Source organism: Protopterus annectens, chromosome 9.part0, assembly GCF_019279795.1.
Source record: "Protopterus annectens isolate FY-2018-M chromosome 9.part0, PAN1.0, whole genome shotgun sequence".
In the NCBI taxonomy this organism is placed as follows: Eukaryota; Metazoa; Chordata; order Ceratodontiformes; family Protopteridae; genus Protopterus; species Protopterus annectens.
The window spans coordinates 1,123,357,918-1,123,374,956 of NC_056743.1; the positions used below are offsets into that span (position 1 = coordinate 1,123,357,918).

The 17,039-nt window shown below is 37.6% G+C and overlaps 1 protein-coding gene across 2 annotated transcripts in view; it reads right to left on the reverse strand.

Annotated features, from left to right (window-relative positions):
* The window catches only part of NCKAP1L (NCK associated protein 1 like), a 1,498,172-nt gene that overhangs the window by 1,103,819 nt on the left and 377,314 nt on the right, over window positions 1–17,039 (reverse strand). The window lies entirely within an intron of this gene.

Here is a 17,039-nt window from a genome sequence, read left to right on the forward strand (position 1 = left end):
GTTCCAAAAACAAACTTCTTCAGAAGTAATGGACATCCCAAATGGTACCATTAAATACAGAAAAAGTGCGGGAAAACAACATCTAATTTAGTAATTAAACAATTAAGATAAAATAAAGCATTCCTTCAGGTCATGGTTTATGAACTATGAAACTGAAAGCTACTTAATAAAATTGATTATAAATTAAGAATTGAAGTGCAAACAAGGACTATACCTCCAGCATAAAACTTAAAAATTTTACTACAAAATACTTCTTTTGTATTAAAATTTGTAAGTTTTATGCTGGAGGTGTAGTCTTTGTTTGCACTTCAATTCTTAATTTATAATTTTATAATTTATAATCAATTTTATTAAGTAGCTTTCAGTTTCATAGTTCATAAACCATGACCTGAAGGAATGCTTTATTTTATCTTAATTGTTTAATTACTAAATTAGATGTTGTTTTCCTGCACTTTTTCTGTATTTAATGGCACCATTTGGGATGTCCATTACTTCTGAAGAAGTTTGTTTTTGGAACAAATGAAAAGAGCTTAAAGTTATTGTGTTCGAACTGCCTGCTCATTAAATTTCTGTACAGCCTGCCTTGCCGTCTTGTCTATTTGTTTGAATCATATAAAAATATACTATTCTGAGGTGAAAGAAAAAATCAGTTCTTTAAATTTTAATAGCAGTTTGCAAATAAATTATTCAGGACTAACATTGCAAGCCTGTTTTTCCTTTTGTACTGAAACCATTTGGTCCCTCAACGCATACACAGAAAAAACCTACCCACACCTTCTGTTCCTGATTGTCTTGTTTTTTCTTCTTTTTTTTTTCTTCTATTTAGTTCAGCCAGTTTTGTTGACAAGATTACCATACTGGTCACAATATATTTATTTATTAAAACTGCTATAACAAACAAGAATCATCAGCTGATATAAGAAAATAACTTATTAATCAAAGTAATGTAACATCTGAGAATATTCCATAAGTTCAAGAGCAGGACATGCACTTAAAACAGCAGATGTAGCATTTTGTATTATTTTTTATTGTGCTTTATTTTACTTATTGTACACAAACCTATACAAAAGATATCGTTTTTGTACAGGCTAGTAAAATTGGTTGGATACTTAAACAGCTGAGAAGTTTTCCGACACTTTCAGCTGACATTTAGTGTGTGTGTGTGTGTGTGTGTGTGTGTGTGTGTGTGTGTGTGTGTGTGTGTGTGTGTGAGAGAGAGAGAGAGAGAGAGAAAGGTTGAGAGAGAGAAAGAGAGAGATGGCTCAGTTGGTGTCCCCTGTATAATCTCCATGACTGAGCTTTTCAACAAATAGTTCACACTAATTTAAAAAAAAAAAGAGGGGGAACAACTCTTGAATAATAAGGTCTGTAATGCAATCAGTCAGCATTACAATCCTCTTTCTGGATCTAAACTGACAGCATCACAGGATATGTGTTAGGTTAGTAGCATATTGGTGTATACAGTATTACTAACAGTGATCTGTTTAAGCCATTATCACCAACTGAGCTATTTGTTCATACTACTGACACCAATGACTAGGAGTTGTAAGAAGATAGTTCAGACTTAAGGGATGCAGGATCATATCTCATATCATATCTCAGACCTAAACCTCTCTCCTACTCTTGGCTGGTTCCAATCCTACCTTACTGGCAGAAAACAAACTGTTAGATAGCAGCAGGCTTTCTCACTCTTCCTTGCTGTTCAAACAGTAGTACCCCAAGGCTCCATACTTGGACCTCCTTCTCAACATTTTTGCCAACAACCTACATTCATCCTGCAGTCTCTCATCTGTAATACAATATGCAGACGACTCTACTCCCTTATCTATCTCCAATACTATCTCTGAACTACATTCACTAACACAGACTTCCTTTATCTCTGTTGAAAAATGGCTCAGAAACAATCAACTAATCATTAACCCTAAGAAAACTCAACTCCTTCCCTTCCTACCTCAGACACTAGCTCTCACCTTAAATCCAACTTTTCTCTTTCCTCCCTAAATGGTACCACTATCTCCCCTGCCTCACACACCAAATTCCTTGGGGTAATAATTGATGACCAACTAAAATTTGACTTGCGCATACAACAGGCCATCTAAAAAAAACACCAAAAACCACTTGGACTACTTTATAGGAACAAAAAATTCCTCACTACCTGCCACTAAACGCACACTTGCACAGGCATTTCTCTTACCCAGTCTTCTATATGTTTTCCCCATCCTTACAAATATCCAAACAACCTCAATGCAGAAACTGGAACAAATGTACAACAAAATTGCCAGATTTATTCTAAACCAATCACTCTCTTCACATCACTGCCTTTAACTAAACAAACTTCAGTGGCTGGAATTTCCACACCTTCTCCTACGATCGCAAATCCACACTACCTTTTCCATACTCAACAACCCCTCTGCCTGCCCTGCTCTTGCCTCCCATGTTACTCTCTATCCCCACCATGGGCCTCTCCGGAGTGCTGATCAGCATCTTCTCAGTTTATAAACCCAAAAGGAATATTGGCAAACTACTTTACAAACACTCTGTCTCACTAAATTGGAACCAACTCCCTCTCAATATTAGATTCAACGTTTCCTTTCTCTGTTTTAAAAAGGGGCTTAAATCTCACCTACTAAACTTGAAATTATGCTGTTGCATTGACCACACATAGTCTTAGCCACTCCCACTGTATAAACTGTTGCACCTCCTAACTTTCTTTCTTTGCTAGTAATTTCTGCTTAAACTAATCTCCTAAACCCTCAGCTCTACTACTGTAGCCCTACTATAACCCCCTCCCATTGTCCACACTATCCCCCCCATTTCCTATCAATGTCTATACATTGTCCTTTTGAACAATGATTATCGTTTTGTTTTTACTCTCATATGTAGTAAATTTTAGTCCACTATTATCACAGCATCCCTTAATGTTCATAATTTTTATTTCGTTTTTCCTCTTTATAATTAATTTCATATTTCCAGTGTTGTTTTTAATAGATTTTGTCCTGTATGCTTATTTTTGCTTATATTTGCTGGGGCTCTTGCCCTTTGGGTCTTCACTGAAAATGGGTTGCTTACTATCAATGCAATGCAAATAGTTAATAACCGTTTCTTTTTTACAATTATTTTGTATTGTGATTGTTATTTAATATTTGTATATTGTCACTTTACTTTTATTTATGTTTGCTGGGGCTTTTCCCCTCAGGTCTCCACTGAAAATGGGTTTGTTTGTAAACTCAGTTGGACCAACCAGGTTAACAAATGTGAAATAAATAAATAAATATAAGAAGTAGTGGTTCCTATCCCATCAAACAAATATTTTATAATTTAGGGTGGGAGATTCTACACTGTATTACCAATGGGACTGTACCTAAACAAAGACGGGATGAGGGTCTATGTGCAAGAAAGAACCTGAAAACATTACTCTGAGAAGCACTTCTTTCATTTTGATTGCAGTAAAACATCCGAGTTTCCATTTAATCAAAAAAATAATAACTGTCTTGGAATAGTATGCATTCACATGCAAACTGTGATATCTTCTAGAAATCAAAACTGAACTCTAAGCAAATTAAATTTAAAAGGCATTAGAAGAATCATCACCTCCCCTATAGTTGGAACACAGCTAATGTACAACAGCATCACACTTTCTTCTACAAATCCCCACCACATAAATGTAGATGTAATCAACCATTTTGCTTAAGATCTATTGCATACAAAATGTTACGGTTTAACTACAAAAAAGTAAATATGCATACTTCCTAGATTTTCACAACTTCCAAACAAAGGTTTTACAACTAGAAATCTCCCTAATCTCAAAACCAATAAGTAGGGTGAGGGTCTGTGTGACTGAAATAAACTGGAAACATTACTTTGAAGAGTGCTTCTTTCATTTGATCACAGCTAAACATCTGAACATCATTTAGATAAAAGATAACCAGTAGGGATGATGATAAACACTAGGTACATGTCACTGTCTATGAATTGCAATCTACTATACAAATCAAATAATACTGACAGGAAACCATAGTCCAAGAAAGAAAAGGGTTCAGTTGTATATGTAAACTTACCATAACAGTAGATCTTTGAATGATCACTGCTGCAGTTGCCTTAGCTATATGGCTTTTTATCCTGCCAAGTAAATAACAGCCAGCTAGCTTCCAATGTTTCAGGGCACCTTCAATGCACCCAAACCATTAGTCAGCTTGAGCTGAGCTGATTAAAAGACAGGTTTGAGTGTCACGCCCTATGTGCACCCTGGCATGCATACCAAAAGACAAGGGTGAAGAAGGGAGTGAGCTGCTACTACAGCATTGATCATTCAAACATTTACTGTTATGGTAAATATACTTACACAACTATACATTTGTCATTTCATCACTGCTGCAGTAGCCTAAGCTATATAGGTAGATTACCATAGCTTAGACAAACTGGGAAGTGGAATGGGACCTGGAGAACAGTCTTAGCAATGCCTGACAAACCTAGAGAAGGAATCTAGTTTGTAGTGATTTGTAAAAGTACAGAGGTCCAAGTTGCTGCTTCTAGAATACTTCCAAGAGTCCAACCCTTTCCAAAAAGCCATAGATGAAGTCAAGATCCTGGCAGAGTGTGCCTTGGCCCTGCCTGAAATAGCTTTATTGTGGTGGAAATAACATATATATAGCCTGAGACAACCATTTGGAAGTAGTCTGATTTGACACAAGCTGTCCCTTCTTACCTTCACAAGAAATGAACAACTGATTGGAAGCACTAAAATATTTTGTTCTGTCAAGATAGGACCTGAGCTCTCAGAAGACATCCATTGATTGAATCCATTCTTCCTCTCTTTTGTGTTCAGGGACGAACATGGGGAGGTGGAAAGTTTGGAATAAAGTAAACTCTAATACCACTTTAGGCACAAATATGGGTTAGTTCTCAAACCCTCTGTATGGAAAATGAGACAAGGTTGACCCACCATAGGAGCTTACAACCCAGATACTCTTCTTGTAAATGTCAGAGGAATCAGTAAAACTGTTTTCCATGTTAAGAACCTCAAGACAACCAGATGAGCTGGTTCAAATGGAACAAGTGTTAGCGTCTCTAACACAAAATTAAGATCCCAAGGGGGAACCTCCTATAGGTCTCTTATACAATAACCCTTTCAAATCATTCTGACATGAGAATGCAATGAAAGAGTGGTATCCATAGGCAAACATGCTATAATGGATGACAAATGAACCTTGACAGAAGAATAAGACAGGCCACAGAAAAGTAACTCACACAAATACTGTAAAGCAATAGAAACACTAGCACTGAATGGGGGCTGGTTATGCTGTCATAACAAATAGAAAGCCTTTTCCATTTGTTAATATATGATTTTCTAGTAGCAGGCTTTCCTGCTTCCATTAGTATTTGCTGTGAGTCCTCAGTAAACAGGTGTGGGAAAGGTATTAAGCCCCTATCATCCACACAGTCAGGTGCTGTTGTTTGGGGTTGGGATGTCTCAAACAATCCTGATCTTGTGTGAGTAGATCCTGCTTGAAATAGTTCTATTGTGGTGGAAATATCAAAAGGGAGTAGCTTGAGATGAACATTTGGTATGTGAGGAAGCTTGTGGTAATTGTCTCTGGCCAATTCCAAAAGAAGGGAGAACCAGGGTTGACTGGGGCAGAATGGAGTCAGAGCAATGATCATGGGAGAGTCCTTCTCAATCTTCAGAAGTACATTGGCTATCAGTGGAAAAGGTGGAAAAGCATACAGGAACATTCTCGGCAAAGGGGAAAGGAAAAGGGGTATGTCTTCTTGCATAGGGTCCTGGAGCAGAACTTTGCAGTTGATTGTTAAGACAGCAAAAAAAAAGGTCTACTTGAGGAATTCAGATGAATCAGATTTAGAAGATCCCCGATTCATTTTCCATTTGTGAGGGTCTGCCCTGGTCCTTTTCGGCTTGTCTGACATACAGTTTTGCTCTGATGGAATGTAGTATGCTTGTAGAGCGAGACTGTACTGTAAATCTATGTCCCATGATAACATGGCTAGTGTGCAGAGGGGGTAATATCTTGTTCCTTCTTACTTGTTTATGTATCATATCACTGTAGTATTGTCTGTTGCAATTTGAAGCAGTCCTGAGGACCAAAGGCGATTCAGAGAGTTGAGTGGCTAGATAACAGCAAGCATCTCTTTTACATTTATGTGCATATGTCTGTCTTTGTTGTCCCAGATATGTTGCACTTTTAGCACCCTTGACATTGTTCCCCAAGCAAAGGCTGAGGTATCTGTGGTGACAGACTGCTTTTGAGCAGGAAGGGAGAAAAGGTGTTGGATTCAAGGATAACTGATGTCTGCACCAAGGGATTTCTCGTCTCACAAATCCCATAACTTAAATCTGAAAAGATAATGGGTGTTGGTGCTGGGTCCAAAGAGATTTCAGATGCCATAGCATCTTTCTCATGTGGAGTCTTGATGGAAGTATCATGAAAATCATAGATGCCATGAGACCCAAAATCTTGAGGTATTGCCTCACAGTAACCAAAGTCAAAGTGAAAAACTCCTGAAATAGATCTAAATATAGATCAATTTCTCCTGTGGAAGAAACATTGTTTGTACTGAAGTGTCTAGTAGACACCCAGGGTACAGAATCCTGTGTGATGGAGCACAAAAGACTTCTGAATGTTACCTTAGAATCCCAGTCTGCATAGATCTCTCAACCAAGTGAGAAATTCCTGATACTTTGCAAAAAAACTCTGCAAAAGGTAAGCAAATCATCTAAATATAGAAAATGTGGATACCTTGTAGCCTGCAATGGGCTATGACCAGTGGCGGCTCATGATATTGGACTGCAGCCCCCCAAGCTGTAAAATAAAATACAATAATTCTGGAACTCATGCATGCCTGGTTAGTAACTTGAATCTGGACTGTTGTTTAACCAGTCCAGATTCAGGAAGAAGGCAGCAGTCCACAGAAACCCCAGAAGTCTATGTGGTTACAACTGCATATACTGGAAGGGGATCCGACTGAAAGGTCTGCAGTCTGTGCATGATTCTGGCACTAGGAAACAGGAACTGGCAGCATGCATGATGTACATTCCAGTGCCAACATTAAGGATCCTCTGAGGAGCTTTAGTTTATTGTGGCAGAAGCAGAGGATATGTCTGAGAAGCAGAAACAATTAATTTTACATCAAGGATCCTCTGAGGAGCTTAATTCATTTTACATCAAGGATCCTCCATGGAGCTTCAGTTTACTGTGGCAGAAGCAGAATCCAAGGAGCGGAAACAATTCATTCTGTGGCAGAAGCCCGGGTCAACGATTCAGGTAATATGTGAAGCTGGGATTGTGTGTGTGGCCTAAATGGATATTCTGTCTTTCCTTTTGTTTTGCCTTTCTATGTTGACGGATAATTTTTCAATACACACATTGCCGTTTTGATTTAAGAATGCACCTTAGCTTCACATATCAGCAGATATTGTATTCAATTAGTTTAATTTAATGGGAGAGATATTGCACAGAAAGGTTTCTTCTCACATATATATTACTGGCAGTATAGTTGTACTGGTGAATGATATGTTCTCGTAACTGTTTCTTAGTGACTCCAAGTTTTGTTATTCACACTTTTTTAACCTGCATCATTTTGTTGACTATAGTTTTTGGAGGCATGTACATGTGCAGGAAAGATACAGTTTGACAAAACTAGACTCGCACAGAACAGGTAACTGTTACAATTTCTAGTTGTGTAAACAAATAATACTGCCATATATGGGCAAGCAACAAGCAAGCTAAATAAAAGCCTAAGAGATCTACCATACTTATAAATGGAAATAGACACAATTGTGTGTGTGTGTGTGTGTGTGTGTGTGTGTGTGTGTGTGTGTGTGTGTGTGTGTGTGTGTGTGTGTGTTATCCTAAAACAATAGATGTTTGAACACAAACTGAAAATATTTAAAAAAAATGCATTCTCTGTTCATGCTCCACATTGGAAAAAGACTTTCAGCAAAGGGCGAATCACATTGGATCGCTTCAGTGATTCCTATCTCAAGGAAAGCTTGTGTGTGTGAGTATATGCAAGACTGAGGATGTTTTACTGTGTGCAGATTAAGTCTGGATCAGAAAATGTGTGTGTGTGTGTGTGTGTGTGTGTGTGTGTGTGTGTGTGTGTGTGTGTGTGTGTGTGTGTGTGTGTGTGTGTGTGTGTGTGTGTGTGTTGCCCCAAATGACATATACTGGTGGCCAGAGATAACTCAGGATACCTGGTGGTGGTTAGAGAATACCTCAGGCTTGAACCCTGTACCTTGGGTGCAGGTAACAAGCACCAAAATTCCCTAACCACCACCATTTATGAAAACATTGCAGATTTTTCCCTTATATTTGTGTTCTGTTCCTCATAAAATCTGTGGTTTGGTTCCTGGATTTTTAATTCATTAAATAGTTGATGGTGCAGTGGTGCAGTGATTGCATTGTTCCCTCACAGCTAGAGGTTCTCTGGTTTGTTTCTTGGCTGGAGTGTCTTCTGTGTCCTTATTGGCAAAGATACCTAGTAACTATGAACCTATCAGTTTGCCATCCATTCCCTATTGCAAGATTACTAGCTTATCATTTTTTTAATGTAACACAGGCACTTTATTCCTCAAGAGCAACAGGCACTTTATTTGTAGATGAAACAAAGAAATATAAAGTTGTTTGCTAGCAGTAATCTCTTCATTAGTTACAGATCTCTTTAATGTTGAATTATTTAGATGACTTTTACTTCTTCAGAGATTGTGCATATTTACTGATACTGGTGGATTGTAGAAGTTTGAGTAGACTTTTATGATGGAAATGTTCTGAATCGGGCAGTTTTGTCATTATTGGTGCATGCACTTTGTTTCATTGTTTACTGAAAAAATGTTCAAAACAATAAATTTAAAACACCATCTAAGAACTGTACTGTATTATACAAGGAATATAATTTAATACAATCAAGAAGGTGTATCAAAGAACACACTTATGTTTAGTGTGCAAGGGGCCTATAATTTGAAAACAGCCCAAAGGTAATCTTTATCTGCCACTGATAAAATGTATTTTCTTTGAATGTGGGTTTCAATGCTGTTTCAATGAATGTGAGTTTCAAGGGCAGAGAAGTTTTGATGCTAAGTCTTTTTTCATTGTGAGACTCATTGCTTTGCTTAACAGACGTCTATTAGTGTTTGTGCTGTAAAATGCAAAATAAAACTTTCAACTGAAATCCAAATCATCGTAGAAGTAAAGTATGCACATTACAGTGTTTATGGTAAATGGGGCAAAATAGCCAAGTAATGGGGTACTGGAATGGCTGCAGGGGAGAGGCTCCATTCGACCATGATTATGGGATGGGAGAAGGGCGGCAAACTCAAAGACAGCCCCGGCTGAACTATACTTCTCAAGTGTCCAGATATTCGCAGATTTTGACTTTTGCTTCTTATTTTTGGTTTGTTCCTCATAAAATTAATGGTTTTCTGGCAAATCATTTAGGAATGAAGTCACTAAATAATGACAGACATTGAGTTTCAGACTTCATAGTCTTCAGAAAAATGCATGCTAAAGCAAGACATCTTATTCTATCAACTGTCTAAGTTTATACATGAGCAAATTTTAGTACTGTTTGTATTTTCCTCCAATATATTTGGCCTTGTCCAGATTTCCTGTATTAAGAGGTTGAGAGGTACATGCAAATAAATCACTTTATAGAATTAGGCATATCCAGACCTCTCAATTGTCCCCAGTGTTGTCTCAAAATGTTGCTCTTCCCATAATAATCCCTCCACAAAATGGCAATTTTGGAAGAAAACATGGAAGGTTTACAATTAAAAAATAACCGTAATGGTAAGAGTTATAGATTATTTTTATTTCAGAAATGCATGTAGATTCTCTTATTTTGTCAGCTCCTCAAGTTAACAGTACTATTAAAAAGCATTCCTTCGTTGACAGGTTCCCAACTGTATTGTGTGGCTATTTTATATTTTTGCATCACATTTTTGGTCTGTTTTTCATAAAGTTGTGGTTTTCTGACAAATTAGTGGCAAATCATTAAAGATTAATGTTAGAAAATAATGACAGACATTTGAGTTTTAGATTTCATAACCTTCAGAAAATTCATACTAATGCAAGACCTACTACTATTCTATTATCTTTCTAAGTTTATAAGAACAATATTTAAAAAGTGTCCTTATTTATGGACCTTTGTCCCACTTCTATGTATGGATGAGTCCAGATTTTTTGCTCTGAAGTTGAGAGGTATGACAAATATGTCAGACACATCTCTGTCAGCCATAGACATTTCAAATTGTGACATACTTGTTGCACCCCACTCCCCCGTGTAGTGACTCTGGATGTGTCCAAGCAAGGCAAGGAGCAGTTATGCAGTGTAAGTGTGCAGAGTATTCCTCCATCCAAGGTAGAGACAAGTACTACAATGGCTTTTCATCTGTCCTTGACTTTGCAGAATGTTCTGTTTTTTTGTTATATTTTTATACTGTTGATTTATGCTTCTTATTATTCAGAAAATGCATGCTGTTGCAGTGCCCTGTTGCTCTGTGTTTAAGTAGCAATGCTTTAATGACCATCAGGTAAGCTTGTCTGAGATTGTAAGATACAAGTAAGCTTTAATGAGCATACTGTTAAAGAATTATCAACATTGAAAACCTTTTTGTTGTTGCCATGCAGAGAATATTTAAATAACTAGATAACGTATAAGCCTTAGGTTTTGAAATGAATATGACAGTATTTGTAATAAAGGACAGGATTACAGTATTTTCAGAAGCTCATTACATTTGTTGGAGACTTGCAGTCATCTTTGCAGGCTTTACCTGTAAACTAAACAGGATGCCAATCTATCATGTGTGGTGCATAACCTGTACAGTAATCCTTTAAGCAATTTATCTCGAGCTTGTTTCTTGTTTGCTGATAATATTTTACTTAGATCATGTTTTCCCCATGAAACAAGTAGATAGTTGTCAGGCAGCAGGTCCTTTTTAGATAAGAAACACTTTTGCAAGTGGGGGGCATCACAGAGATTGCTACTTTCAGCATGTTACTTGGTACTTTTATAAAGCTGAATATAAATTATAATTAGAACTGCAGTAGAAGGGAAGTGGTTTGAGTTGAGTGCTGCTTGTTTTTTTATACTAGATTTTGACTGGCATTCCAGTAATGTATTTAATAAGTAATTTATTTTTTCATGCCCCACAACCTTTTTGTTTCCATTTAGATATTAAGTAAGCTGTCATGTAGCTAATGCATTGAAATATTTTTTTTCTTCTACACTTCATTTTGTCTTAATTGGACTCTTGCAATGACAGTTTGGCACCCAGGGCAGCATATTTAAAGTTCCAGTTGTGGTTTTAAGCACAGCTCCACCCTTTTCTATTTGGCCACACCCCTTCCCATTGACCACACACATTCAGTTGTCTCCTGGATCCCCCCCCTTTGATTTGACGTCACCAGCTGCCACTGGCTATGACAGGCACTAGACACTTTGTCCACACTCTTGGGGCAGTGATAGTACTGAATAGCCGAAAGGGTAAGTCAGAAAACTGATAACATTATCAATACACATAAAACCTTAAAAAAGGTCTAAAGTCTGGATGAATAGGAATGTGATAAGTATTTTTTAAATCTAAGGTTACCAAAAACTCAAATGAGGAAGAAGGAGTTGTGAAGAAGGTTGTGAAGTGAAACTATTTTGAACTTTGGCACTGTCATACTGATTTAGGAAAGAAAGGTCCAGAACTGATCTGCAGGTATTTTATTTCTTTCTTTCTTTTACTGGCATGAAACATTCCTGAGTAAAAAACTTTTCCAATATGGTAAGGAAGAACTGCTACTATTACCCACTGAGAGAGCATGTGCTGTAGGACAGGAACAAACAGAAGGGATTGGTCTGGTGGATGTGGAATAATTTCCTGGAATGGAGGAATTACTTACACCACCATTTCTAACACTGCTGAATCAGCCACAGAAACCATTTATCTGAAACAATCTGTTGCTAAAGAGAGAAATGAAGATTCAGACTTTCGGTGGGGGGTGAGAAAACAAAGAATTCCTTGCAAAAATTGGATAAGGAGGGCAGAAAACTCTGAGATAGTCCCTTTATCAACTTTTCTATCTCTCTCATCCATTGTATTTTTGATAACCTCTGCAGCAGAGAGTCAAAAAAAAAACTAAATTTATATCTAATGGAGAATTTAAAATATAATTTTTTACATCTTTTGGGATGTTCTGGGAACACAGCCAGGCAAACCCCTTCAAGCCAGTACTAGCTGCAACAGCCCTAGATGTAGCTTCAACAGAGGCATAAACAAAGTTTAAACCATGAATAGTAGAGAAATTGAAGAAACTAAACTATACAAAGCAGATTTTGTTTCATGGGGAATGCAAATAAAACATTCCTCATACTTTCACAGTTAGCCAGAATAAGCTAACATAGGAGTCTGACAATTGAGAATTCTAAAAATTAAAGTTGGATAAGCGTACAGTTTTTCTTTTAACTTATCAATTGTTTTACCATCCTTGTTAGGAGAAAGATTAGAATTAGAAAAAATGCTTAACAGCAGCTGGATTAACCAAAGCTATAGCTGCTGGGTCAGTCCTGGGATGAGTGCATAAAGATTAAAAGACTAAGAAACGTTGTAGATTCTATCTGCTTTGTTACGTGCAGCAAGGTTGGTTGTCAGGGGAAACACACCCTACAGTGCCGACAGCACTTGAGGGATGGGAAGAGGTTCTGGGAATTTCGCTTGTAAAAACTCATTGAATTTTTCTGTGGAACTGTGAAACCTCTGTGTAATTCCACTGAAAACAATTGGACATTCCGGAAATAGTTTCAGGGAAAGAGAATCCCTGACAAGAAGATTCAGATAACCCACTTTTGTCTTAGCCTGAATCAGAAATACTTGGAGAATAAACAGTATCTGTCCCTTCACATTCCTTTCCACATTCAATTTCTTGAATCACTTCAGGAAAAGAAGAATCCCTTTTTCTTTTACCAGAAAACACCAGCTCTGTAGTGACGATAATCTGAAAAAAAAGGCTGAAAACTCAGGAAAGATAGAGTCTCAAAAATCGCTCTTCTCCTTTAAACTTCTTTTTGCCAGGAGGGCAAGCTCCCCAAACCCTCCCATGTAGGAGTCAAGCCCCACATCCCCCTAATATATATATATATATATATATATATATATATATATATATATATATATATATATTAATTGTATCATCTCCAAGATCTCCATACCTATGAGAAAAGGGAACATCCCAAGAAATGGCATCTAGAACTTAGTATATGTAAGTCCATTCATTCAGCCTTTCAGTCTCCGCATTTAAGGATTCAGTCTAGTGGGGCACAACATTTCAAATGGTTAATGAAACCACTTAACAGAAGGGTCAATAGCCTGTACAAGACCATGAGACAGGCTTAATAAAGTACTCCTGTCCTGTGAAGCTGGAGCAGGAGATGATGTAGGTTTAGTTTTCACTTCCTTTATGACAGGAATGTTTGGGCAAATAGGATTACTAATGGCATCATTAGATTCACCGAGGATGGGCATATTCTAGCTAAGCAGGGGTACCTTCCCTGACCCTTCTCATGAGACTGACAATAGTAGGCATCTCTTGCCAACAGAGGAGACCCCCAAAAGCTACAGATGTGGCTAACCCGTAATCCAGAGTGTTTATATGGATAACATCAGAGGGATCTGGGGAAAAATCTGAGTGGTCTGAGGAGCCAGCTTTGGCCACAGTAGAAATCATCCTACTGTGGCTCAGGAAAATTGATAGCCTGCTGTTTGCTTAAGTTTTTTTTTTTTTTTTTGTGGCTGGAAGAAGGACTGACCATGGGACTGGTGGTTTGTTCCATGGTCAAGTTGAAAAGTGAAAAAAGGGAAAATATGCAGCACAAATTGGTAAGCATTTAAAGTTGTAAAAAGTCACTTTTCCCAATAAAAACACAGTAAAAACTACTTCAATACACTTTGCCATCCCAAAATTAAAATAAAGACAAATTTTCCAAAGAAAATAAATGAATATTCATGTATCCTTGATGTTCAACTAAAGCTTTTGCAACTAGAAAGCACTATAGTCCCTAAACAACTAACATACATAACTAATGAAGTATATACTCATATAAACAAACCAAAAACAGTTTTTAAACTGAATCACAAAACCACACAGACACACACACACGCACACACACACACACACACACACACACACACACACACACACACACACACACACACACACACACACAATTTTCTGCTTGTTCACCCCATATCCTCTCACATGCACTAAAAAGTGAATGACAGAAAATGTCTCCCTCCGTTCAAAAGCTGATTTAGTATGGAATACATTTTTGAATGGCTTTCCTTTAAACTCTTTCTTGTTCATTGAAAGGTACAAACCCTCCATTAATGTTGAAGCAACAGAACTACATCTGCAGGTTTCTATACTGGTTGAATTTTACCTGTATTCTTAATTTGTATAAAGCAATTTCATTAATGCAGTTTTCATTTATCAGAGATGTGAAGTGATGATGGTGTCTGATAGTCTCTGTGAAGAGGGGAGCTTGACTCTGATCTTGTATAGTTTCATTTTTAGTTGTTTGCCTCATCATAGCAAGATGTTCTACAGTTACCAGGCATGGTGCTTTTTGTTTAGAATCTGCTTAGTCCTCCGTGTATTCATATGCCATCTTCCTAATCTCAGTGACATGGTAGATGGAGTGGTGGCTCTAAATTGTCTACAAGTTTGTGTGTCTGTGTTGGGAGGGGGGGGGGGGTTGATGCAACACAAAGTCCTGGCAATGTATTTTTATCCAGTACTTGTACCGCAAACTATGAGTGGACTTGGCTGTTCAAGGAAAACTGCAGGAGTTGGATGTGACTCAACAGGATTGTATGGATACTTAGGTAAATGTAAGGCAGCATTGATACATAGTGATAAATGCTGTGGGGGTCAAACTAATATACTATAAACATTTGAAAAGTTAACACCATTTTTCAAATCTATCATCTTGAAAAATAATATCAATATTACTTTTTTAGAGATTTTACAGCTCTAGCAACTATCAGGATCTCACATTCTTAGATTTGATTAACCATTTCACTTACTATGTTGGCCTTTTTAGAGGCGGTATGACTTTTTGATTATTTGTGTATTCTTTACCCTCTGAAGAAATGTTTGCCTAACCCTAAATGAAACTAATTACAGTTCAATTTGACATGGTTACCTCTGAAATTCTTGCAAAACCTGCATTCATTATCTATGCATAAGAGGGCATTACTCAAACTACTCTGACAATTCTTAGTAAAGCCTTTAGGCATTATACTAGGACTCTTAGGTTTATTCTGCATTAAAAACTGACACTCTTTCATTAAAGATATACATGTAATTCACCATTGAAGTTAGCTGAGCATGTTACAGTGGCTAGCACAACGATTGTTAGAGGTGGTCCTCTTCAATGACAGTAAACGCCACTTTTCCAGAGTTTATGTGATTTTATTTTTACTTCTGATGTAAAACCACCTTGTACACACTGTGAAAATGGAGTACTATGCTTCCCAAAATTAGTAATAGCCAAATAAAACAGAATTTCCCACCTACATATTCTAATAGCCAGGTAGGCTTACTGTGAGTCTTTAGCAGTACAGGGTTGTATTTCTGAAAAGACTCCATAACACTATGGTATGAAGGCCCAGACAGTCCTAGTTTGAGGAGCTGCCTGGTGTAGGCAGAGCTAGTTGATGTGACAGTAGGAGTTAGTGATCTGTGCCATCTTACCCTTATATTAGGGCATCGAGGAGGGCAGCTTTGTCTGCTGCAGTACTAAAACCAAACAGAGGCTGTATGTTACAGCAAGGAAGAGGTAGCTTAAAGGGTGAGGAACAAGCACTTGACGAGGCAGACATTCTTGATCTATAGCTAAGGATGGTGCTCGAGTACAAGCACACTATGTTAGTGACTGATACTGTTGGAATTCTGCTTGACCAGACTGCTGCGTGGCAATGGCAATTAAAATAACACTAAATCCCCAGTCTTGGTGGGAGTTATGCTGCTACATGGATCCTCTGATGGTGGAGGACAGACAGGGTCTTTAGTTGGCTGACTGATGGTCAGAGTAGCCTGCTGGAGGAATACAATTCAATAAAAAAAAATTTGAATATTTAATTTATGCAGGACTTGTAGGTCCAAAGGAAAAGGTATAGTTGCTCCTGAGGGAAAATGTTGGCAATTTTATTATAATCTGAATCAACTGAATCTTTCTTAGGCTCTCAACTGTTAATGAATGAAAAAGTGAGCATGCTGTCTGTCTGTACAGAGTTCCCATAGAATAAACTGTCTAGAAATGAAAACTGTCATGTTGATTTTTTTAGGTACCTAAAATATATTTCACACAGTGGCTGAGTTCTGAAAACTACCTACTGTCAGACTGAGTACAACTCCAATTCTGACTGTGATCAATAGAACAAAATTATACCAGTAGTAATGTATTTCATCTTGCTTCCCTTGCGCACACTGAACATGACAATGTGACTGGGTGCCAACATAATTTCTAATCCCACTGAAGAATAACTAGTCTTTCACCAAGTATTCCACTGACACTTTACTGCTATCAGGTATAAGACTTTAATTCATCTAATTACAGACACCATGACATTCCAGATTCATGACTGTTTGAATATAATGAAATGGCAAATGCAGTTAATTGCTTTCATATACAGCCACACCCACCATCCTTCATTATGCAGTTACCAGCTTTTGACTGGGTACATCACAGATATCTGACAGTGACCAAATGAAAAAAATTCTGTCCATTGTAATTCTGCATTCTACTCATTACAGACAATGCACACAAAGACACACATGCTCACACGCGCACACACACACACACACACACACACACACACACACACACACACACACACACAACGATCTTGCAATCCATAACACTGAACATTTAAAATAGTGAAAATTAATTTTACATTGCTTTTCCAGCTGCTCTGTATGCAAGATTGCAGTCCAGTGGGTAGAGGGAATTTGACCTTTCCCCATTGTTTTGTGATCATT